At 47.5% G+C, this 9280-nt stretch overlaps 1 long non-coding RNA gene across 2 annotated transcripts; it reads right to left on the reverse strand.

Moving 5' to 3' along the window:
• Positions 1 to 1098: 1098 nt before the first annotated feature.
• LOC136508537 (uncharacterized) lies at positions 1099 to 9044 on the reverse strand. 2 transcript variants are annotated; one of them, XR_010772022.1, is made up of 3 exons: positions 8850 to 9044; positions 8510 to 8745; positions 1099 to 1298 (listed from the first exon to the last, which is right to left on the reverse strand). It is a non-coding gene; the product is annotated as an uncharacterized lncRNA (long non-coding RNA). The 2 variants fall into 2 exon arrangements; XR_010772021.1 differs by having other exon boundaries at positions 7668 to 8745.
• Between the last annotated feature and the right edge of the window lie 236 nt (positions 9045 to 9280).

Here is a 9280-nt window from a genome sequence, read left to right on the forward strand (position 1 = left end):
AAGCATATAGATGAGAAGTATAGAATCACCGAGCCCACCGGTGTTTAGCCACCATCATCAACAGGTCGAGAACATCACCTGCAACAAGGTGGGATAAACCCTGAGTACTCGAATGTACTCAGCCAGACTTACCCGTCGAAAACCAAAACAAATGACACCAAGGATCATGCAAGGCTTTCTTTAGTGGGCTAGCTGACTTGTTTGCGAAAAGCATAAGCTATCATGAAGAAACCATTTTAAGTACTTTGCATCATCTTTATTATGGCCTATCCATCTAGGTAAGCACCTATACTATAGCAATCACTTGATTAACCAATAACATCCAGTTACCAATTTAGATTTAGCATATCCCATACCATCCAGATAACCATCATTGTTCCATAATAATTACTACGATGCAGTAACTCGAGTCAAGTGCTCACTATCCAGGAGCGATGGCGATTCGAATCGATTCCTAACTAGCTGGTGATTTATTCCTTACACAAACCTCACTCACCCGCTAAAGTGAGATATTGATCATCGAGTCAACTTTCCAGGAATCTCGAGTTTGCCAGGAACCACATGTACCCGGGGGCCGACCGACTGCACTTTGGTCTTATCATCTCGCCCCCGTGTCCTACCACACCTGCTCCGGCACAGTGCGCTGCGGGCAATCTACTCGGCCCGAAAAATCTTCCAGCTTCGCAGTCGGAAGGTACTTTATCCGGCCAGCTAAATGTAAGGCATGCGTTCAACATGACTCGAGGGCCAACAACGGTCGGTCCTTAATCGACACAGACGGAAACTAACAGCACCCCAGAACCCTGTCTGGTTGCCTCCAACTTTTTCCGTCCGGTCTCCAATTATCCATCATACATGATTAATTCCAGGATATCATTCTTTCCATAGCTAAATTCTTCCAGTAACCACCTATAATGTAGGTGATCGGATATCACCGATCGCTACCGGTCTAAGCAAGGCTAAGCAGTTATTCGATCCTGACCTAACAGGGTAACAAGGGAGTAAGGTAGACAAGGATAGTAATAAATGCATCAACGGTTTCAATCAACTCCTACAACTTAATGCAACAATATATAACTCATATATAGAAAGAATTGCTTTTATAAATTAGGAGACTTATAATGCTCCGGGGCTTGCCTGGGATCTGACACAAGTTAGTTCAGTTAGCTTGCACCGTCCTGGTGACGTCTCAGATCCTAGCACTTGCTTAGTCCTTCCATCTTCGGGACAGATCCATCAAACACCGTCTTCGGGTTTGGCTCCAACATCACGTCCTTCACGTGATGCATCTAGCGTACCTAGATGAGATGCAATATGCAAGTGCATAAATATGAAGAATAGTACCAAGAGACACATCAAAAAATAGCAAGCAAGACAAGCATAGTTTACACTAACACACTTAAGTACTTTGCGATGCTTAACTTAAACATCACACAATCTATCATGCTAAGATGGCAAAGAAGACGACAACACTAATCATGACACAAGTTTCCCCAGATCTCAAGTGCTCTAACTCAGTCATCATTCAAGGCATACGTCACACTTAACAATATACAAGCAAGCACTATAATTGGAATCTGCCAATTTCTGGACATGCCAACAGCAGCTACTAGATTTAGCTATAACTGGAGTTACACAAATCCAAATGACTTGCAAGAAGACATTATGGAAAGCTTATGAAATTTTCTACAATTCATCTTTAATCATCTTAGCATGATTCTCAAGTTAACTAATTCAAATATATCCATTTACAGAAACTGGTCCACAATTGACAGAAAACAGCCATTTCTGAAACCCAACTTTAAACAGCTGTAACTCTTAAACTACTTGGCCAAATGACACCAAAATTTAATAGAAGCTAGATACATGAATTATCTACAACTTTTGTATAAACAAGTTTCACAACAAAGCACATTATCATAAAGAACTTTGCTAAGTTCCCAGATCTGTCCATAAACCACATCGGCAAGAAAATAATTATTAACTTATGTTGCAAATACATAATTGGGCAAAATCAACTTTACCAACATTTCACACATGACTAAAGAACACCAGAAAACCTAGTGTCCATGACCAAATAAATTCTTTTAATGCATTTATTAATTTATTTTAGATAACAAGGTGACTTAATGAACATATACCAAAAGTGCACAATAACTTCTACAAAAATTACAGTGGCTCACACATCCTCTCAATAGTCTACTGTACAAATTTTACTCCATTTAGATATGTATAGCAACCTCTATGAAAAAGACAAGTTGCTAAAGCAAGAATTCATGTGAGAGCAAGATAAATCAATAACTCACTCATACTTCATCCAATACTCATTAAATTTTTACCACACATCAACTATCACATGAGTAGCATGCCACAAAAATTTCACTTCATTTGGAGCCCTAGATCTACAGTTATGAAAAATAACAAATTCAACTAGCATTACAACCATACTGCACAAATCTATTTTTGCCGCAAAATATTTAAACTAAAACATGCCATATTATAGATCCACTGCATAGACAATTTCACAAGGATTCCAAAAAGTCCTCATTTACTATTTTACGAATTTTCTACGATTTACTATGAATTTCCAAAGTTACTGCAAAATAATTACAAACCAGTCCTTACGGCACTATTCACATGAGTCTATGACATTGCAGCTAGGCCCTTGACTTTCGTCGAATTGTCGCGCGAGGTCCCTGACGCGAATTTGGAGCAGAGGATCGACGGGGATCGCTGCTCCAGCCGGAGGAGGCCATGCCGTCGGCGGCTGAGGGGCGGGGGAGCACCAGTGGGTCCACGCGCACCCGTAGGTGGCCGCAGCTTGCTCCGAGGAGGCCCGACGTGGCCTGGCCACGCACGCCGGTGGCCTGGACGACGGCGGGAGGCGGCAGCTTATCGGCGGCGGTGCTCCGGTGGCCGATGGCTAGGGCGAGCGTGCGCACGAGGTGTAGCACGACGAGGCAAAGGCGGTGGTGCACGTGGCTGTGGCCATGGGGGCTTGGAGCGGCGAGGACGCGGTGGCAGCGAGCTCGGCCATGGCGGACGCACGTCTCGGTGCGGAGCGGAGCGAGGAAGAGCAAGTGAAGGAGAGCGCTGGGGAGTGGGGAGCTCGACGTCTAGCTCTATACCACGCAGGGGAGGCAGGGCGCGTGGCAGAGGAGGCAGGGCACGCGGCAAGGAAGCTCGGCAATGGTGGCCACATCCACGGACACGCGGCGTCCTTGGGGCATTTCCGCGAACAGCTGGCGGGCGACGGAGTGGACATGGTGGGAAGCCGATTTGGGCCGTCTCGGGTGCGAATTGGACTTTGGGCCTAAAACGAAGTTTGCTTCTTTCCTAACGCTCTGCATTTCTTATTTAAGGAGCCAAGTCATTAGAGCTCTGGATCAGCGGGTAATTAGGCTCCAAATTAATAGTGTCAACGCATTGACGGCGATGAACAAAAGCCCCAAATTGAGGGTCAAAACGAAGTCCAACAAGTGCCATCTTTATACATGCTCATCTCCATCATGTACACTCCAACTTTTATCTTTGGACCAAGTTGAGTTGCTAAATGAATTTTGGAGAACGCGGAATGCCAACGTCGTTGCTTAGCGAAACGACTTAGAATAATTCTAAGTGTTGAAATCAGCAGCAAATTTGATCTTGTGACCTCGATTTGACTTACTTCCAAGATGATCTAGCTCTTAGTCCAAAAACAAAGTTTGTTCTACATGATATGGACTACAACTTTCATTTAAGGTCCAACCTCAAAACTGGTATAGAACCTGCTGTTCTACTTTGACCAAAGTAGGATCACGATGAAGCTTAAATCATCTTTTTTGATCCATTGAAGCATTTTCTTGGCATTTGCCCAACATGAAACTTTCATGACTTTTGTTGTAGAGTTCATCTAAAGTCATTTTGGCAAGGTTGTAAGGTTTGGTTGACATCTCATGTTCTCATTCACTTACTAGTACAATTCAAGCACTTAGTAAAATCATTCCAACAAGGATATAACTTATCATTTCATGTGACTTTTTAATTCCAATCTTCACGAAACTTTTCCATGGATCAATATAGATGGGCATTGATGTGAGACACATGAAGATATTCTAATAACACCACCCAAGCATATATCTTAAAAAGGGGTCTATCGGTGAGCAAAGGTGCAATATCCAAGTTTAGATTGGGGCTCATTTCTATAAGTTTGACCTTGACATCTTCATCATCACTTAATATACCATGTTTTAGCTCAAACCCATTGCTTAACTGGTGGCAAACACCTAGGGTGTTACACGCGTCCACCATATAGACGTCAAATCTGCCTTCCTTAACGGCGACCTCAAGGAGGAGGTGTACGTAAAGCAGCCGCCTGGCTTCACCGTCGCCGGGAAGGAGAAGATGGTGTACCGTCTGCGCAAGGCTTTGTATGGCCTATGGCAGGCTCCGCGAGCTTAGAACGCCAAGCTGGACGCCACCCTCAAGGAGATGGGTTTCCAGCAAAGCGACCATGAAGCCGCAATGTACAGGCGAGGAACAGGGGAGGAGCTGCTGTTGATCGGCGTCTATGTTGACGACTTGATCATCACCGGTGCCAGCGCTCAAGCCATAGAAGGTTTCAAGGCTCAGATGAAGAAGGTCTTCGACATGAGCGACCTTGGCCTCCTGTCCTTCTACCTGGGGGTCGAAGTACACTAAGATTCAGCTGGGATCACTCTGAGGCAAACCCATTATGCCAAGAGGATCCTTGAGCTGGGAGGTATGGATGCCTGCAACCCCGCCCATACACCAATGGAGGAGCGGCTAAGGTTGAGCAGGCAGAGCGCAGCTGCAGAGGTTGATCCTACCCAATACAGAAGATTGGTGGGCAGCTTGTGCTACTTGGTCCACACAAGACCTGACTTAGTCTTCTCAGTAGGCTTTGTCAGTCGATTCATGGAGAGGCCGACTGCAGAACACCAAGCAGCCATCAAGCGCATCTTGAGATATGTGGCTGGTACTCTGGAGCTTGGCCTGCACTACACTAAGGCTCCAGGGAGAGCAAGGTTTGTTGGGTACTGCGATAGTGACTTGGTTGGAGACATTGACACCAGCAAAAGCACTAGTGGCACCTTGTTCTTCCTGGGAAGCAATCTTGTGTGCTGGCAGTCAGTGAAGCAGAAGGTGGTAGCTCTATCTAGTTGTGAAACTGAGTACATTGCCACTACCACAGCTGCAAAACAAGCAATTTGGCTATCTAGGCTGCTGGCAAACCTCCTTGGAAGGAATGTGGAAGTGGTTGAACTGAAAGTTGATAGCAGGTCTGCACTTGCTCTAGCCAAGAATCCAGTCTTTCATGAGCGCCGTAAGCACATCAGGATCAAGTATCACTTCATCAGAAACTGCTTGGAAGATGGAAGTATCAGGGCTGATCACATATCCACCACTAATCAGCTGGCTGACATTCTAACCAAGTCTCTTGGAAGATCAAAATTTGAAGAGATGAGGGGAAGAATTGGGCTCAAGTAGATCACTTCCAAGGACCACAAGGCTAAAGGGGAGAATTGTCAGTAGTTAGCCTAGTGTTGATGTTTTACATTTACCTACTATAGCTATTTACTATTCACTATCATGTAAGGTTTCAGGTTCCTTGGCAACCAAGTTGATCATGGTGCCTTGACAACCAAGTAGGAATCATAGCATCTGCTTTATGCAGTTAGAATATGCTAAGGAGTAGGTACACCACTTGCTTATATATGCAGTGGTTAGCATCTTCTTGTATCTAAGTCATTTTTGCAATACAATCCAAGTGGCCTGTTGGCCAAGCTGCCCTCTGGCAGCCAACAATAAATACCCCCAAGCCTCCACCTTTGGAGGCTGCTGATTCTACTGGTTTTATACATGTTTTCTAGCCTTGCCAACTCTCCCAAACCCTCTCTTAGTGAGTGTGTGATCCAAATAGCAAAATTCATTTGTGGGTTAAGGAAGAATTTGAAAAAGTGAGCAAGCCACCACTTGAGCACTTGTGCATATTGTCTATTTCGTGATTCGCATTTGTTACTCTTGGACTCTTCGGTCCTAGACGGTTAGGCGTCGCCGGAGAGCACCCGAGAGATTGTGGTGTGCCTCAGAAAGTTTGTAACGGTCGATTTTGCCGCCTCGGAATCAACTAGTGGAAGAAGAAAAATGAGTTGAAAAAGACTTCAGCTAGAGTGAGCTTCGTGGTATTCTTTAGGGCTGACCTTCGCTGGGTTGCCCACAGCCCCCTCAACGGAGAGTGGGACTCGCACGAGTCCGAACTTCGGTAAAATAAATATCGTGTCTCAATTCGTATTTCATTCGATATTTGTGTTGCTCTTGCTCTTGTGCAGGTTACCTGTGTATATTGTCATATCTAATAGGTACCTACAATTTGATTTGAAGTTAGAAATCGAAAGAAGCTAGTTTAGGGCTATTCCACTGAAACCATGTATACCGGACATAATGTCCGGTATAGATACCGGACACGTCCGATATTGATCACTGTGCCAGGCTATTCTACTGAACACGTCCATACCGGACACGTCCGGTATACCTACCGGACACGTCCGATATTTCCCGGTTGTGCTAAATATATTCATTTTTTGTTCTAACTTTGTATTGCTAGGTTGTAACTTCTATATATATTCTTTATACCTTGTTTACTCTGTAGCAAACTTGTGAGGGGTGGTACTACACTTAATTTGGAGTTTCCATTTTGAAAACTCTCTTTACTAATCGTTTCCGCATTTAAAGGTGTAAATTTTCAGAAACATCTATTCACACCCCTCTAGGCGGCATCCTAGGTCCTTTCAACGGGCCACCAAATCGGCCCGTTGCGCCGCTCGCCTCTCCCCCGCCTTGATCCCATCCGTCCATCTGGATCGGACGGTGGAGCGTGTGGATCGAAAGGCATATGACCGTCGGCCGGTTCGGGCTCCCCTAACCCTAACCCTAGCTATCCCGACCGATCGGAGCGCGCGCTGCTGGCGGCTCTCACGCCGGCACGCGGCTCGGTCCGACCACCGGCCCACAGTCGGCGACCCCGGGAAAACCCTTTCTCCTTCCCTTCTCACCTTTTCTTTCTCGCAGCGCCGCGCAGAGGCGAGCGCCGGAGCGATGGCCGCCCGTGAGGGTCGAAGTGAGTCGGCCTCGCTGCGGGCCCTCTTGCCGGCGGCGGCGCCACCGCAGGGCCCCTTGCCGGCATGCGCGTTCTCCCAAGGCTGAGCGCGCTGCCGTCAAGTAGCCGTGCGGCGGTGCCCTGAGTCCGCGCCCCGATGAAAGGTAGTGGCAGTGCGGTTCCCTTCCCGTGCGCCGGCGAAGCAGCGACGTGGTCTACATCCCGCACGACATCTGAGCAACGCCGGCGGTGGTGACTTCGGCATGTGAGCCCCTGGTAGGCCCCTGTGTCGTCCGTCCTTGCTTCTCTCTCTAGGGTTAGGTCTTAGGGTTCGGCCAAACCTTAACCGGCCAAATCCGAACCCACTATTCATCTTCTTCTAAATTCGTTCTTCTTTTCTAACCCAAAACTTAGATCTACACCCTAGAAAGCCTGGCTCTGGTACCATTGATAGTCTGTGAGGTCAACTAGGAGTAGATCTAGTAGGTTTACTTCACTATTGCAAGTGTATAAGCCTTGAGAAAGCTGAGAAAACTTGGAGTGAGAGAAAAGGAGTAGAGGGCCATACCTTTCGGACTTAGCAGAGGAGGTAGAGGAGGAAGTGTCCGCCATGGCAGTGGGTACGCAGTGCGGGCAGTGAAGTCCGGCGTAGTAGTGGCGATGCAGAGGCGATGGTGAAGTCGGTGGCGGCTTCCGGTCGCTGGCAGCACGCTCTCTTTTGATCGGATTAGGGTTTCTCTGTAGGCGGGTTGCGGCGGCTCAGGTCAACCTCGTGTCTACGCCCTGGCCCCCACCTCCCTCTACTTAGCGCAGCGCGATGGGGGCCCACCAACCTCGGTTTTGGTTGGATGCCCCCGATCAGGACACTGTATCAAGACCCGACTCGACCGTTGGGCCTAGTCGGATGAGATCAACACTAACAAGATAAACTACTTAGTTCTCGATTTCATGCATAAAACACATCAAAGCTAAACTGACCACAGATCTCTGCTATAAGAGTGGATCACAACTAATGATGACAGACAAGCAAAAAACATTAAAAAAAGACACCAATTTATCCGCAACAATACCATAAAGCAAAGCGTCCTGAGCCTGGGTATTTACTGCCATAACGAAGTAAGGGCCTGTTTGGCAGGCTCCTCTCCGGCTCCGGCTCAGAGGAGCCAAAGCCGTTTTAGAGGAGCCACAAATTGTGGTTCCTCCAAAACGGCTCTGGCTCTTCCGAAGAAGCCCCTTAGGAGGAGCCATGCCAACCACCCCCTAAATCAGGCTCTACTCGTAGAAAGACGCACAAATCGCATCCTCAGAAATGCGCCAAGAATTCTATTGCTTTCAGCACTACAACGCGGCCATTGCACATTGCGCAAACGTTAACTGAACAGATACAAGTATAGTGACTTGGTGAGTAACCTGGTGATTGTCTGGTGTCGCTTTACTCTCTTTTTCTGAAATTGAGGTATCACTTCATTCTCAAACAGCACTTCATTTCGTTCCTATGTAACATGGTGGCTGTCTCACTATCTGGTGTACCCTTTCTCTGGGATTGGTCTGAAATGCTGTTAACATGCTCTACATGTGTGCTGTAAACGTCTAGATATCTTTCCTGAATAATGTGATTATGATGGGCTGGGGTATCGTCCCCGTAACTGTAACAAAAAATACAAAGTATACAGCAGATAATAAGATTCGAAGAGGCACCTGTTAATTGTAATTGCAATGACCCCACAGCAAGGAGGAACTAGGATTTTACCTACAAAGAGCCGGGTCCGCCTGACGCCTGTGCGTGGGCACATAAATCAGAAATAGCCGCATACTGGAGAAGAACGGGACCACGGATGGTTCAAGGGGAGACCGCGAGCCACGGGAGACGACCGGGGAAGGGGAAGGAAGTGGCGCCGGCGGCGGCGCGGCGGTGGGTTGCGTTGCGTCTTGCGTGTGCATGCCAGCAAAGGATGGGCCATTAGGCAGCAGCTAGCAGGAGGTGCGCAGCAGGACGGTGGTGTTTCAGTGGCAATGGGCGCACGATGGCCCGTCGCTCGTGGGCCAGAGGCAAATTACGGAAAATGCGTGTCAGGCCCAGGCCCAGCCCCAGCCCCAGAGTGAGGTGGGCCGACGCGCTCTCTATCGGCAGTTTCCCTCGCGATCGGCAGTGTGTTCAGCAGCCCGCGCGGCCGCAGCCTT

Source organism: Miscanthus floridulus, chromosome 1 (assembly GCF_019320115.1).
Source record: "Miscanthus floridulus cultivar M001 chromosome 1, ASM1932011v1, whole genome shotgun sequence".
Lineage (NCBI taxonomy): Eukaryota > Viridiplantae > Streptophyta > Magnoliopsida > Poales > Poaceae > Miscanthus > Miscanthus floridulus.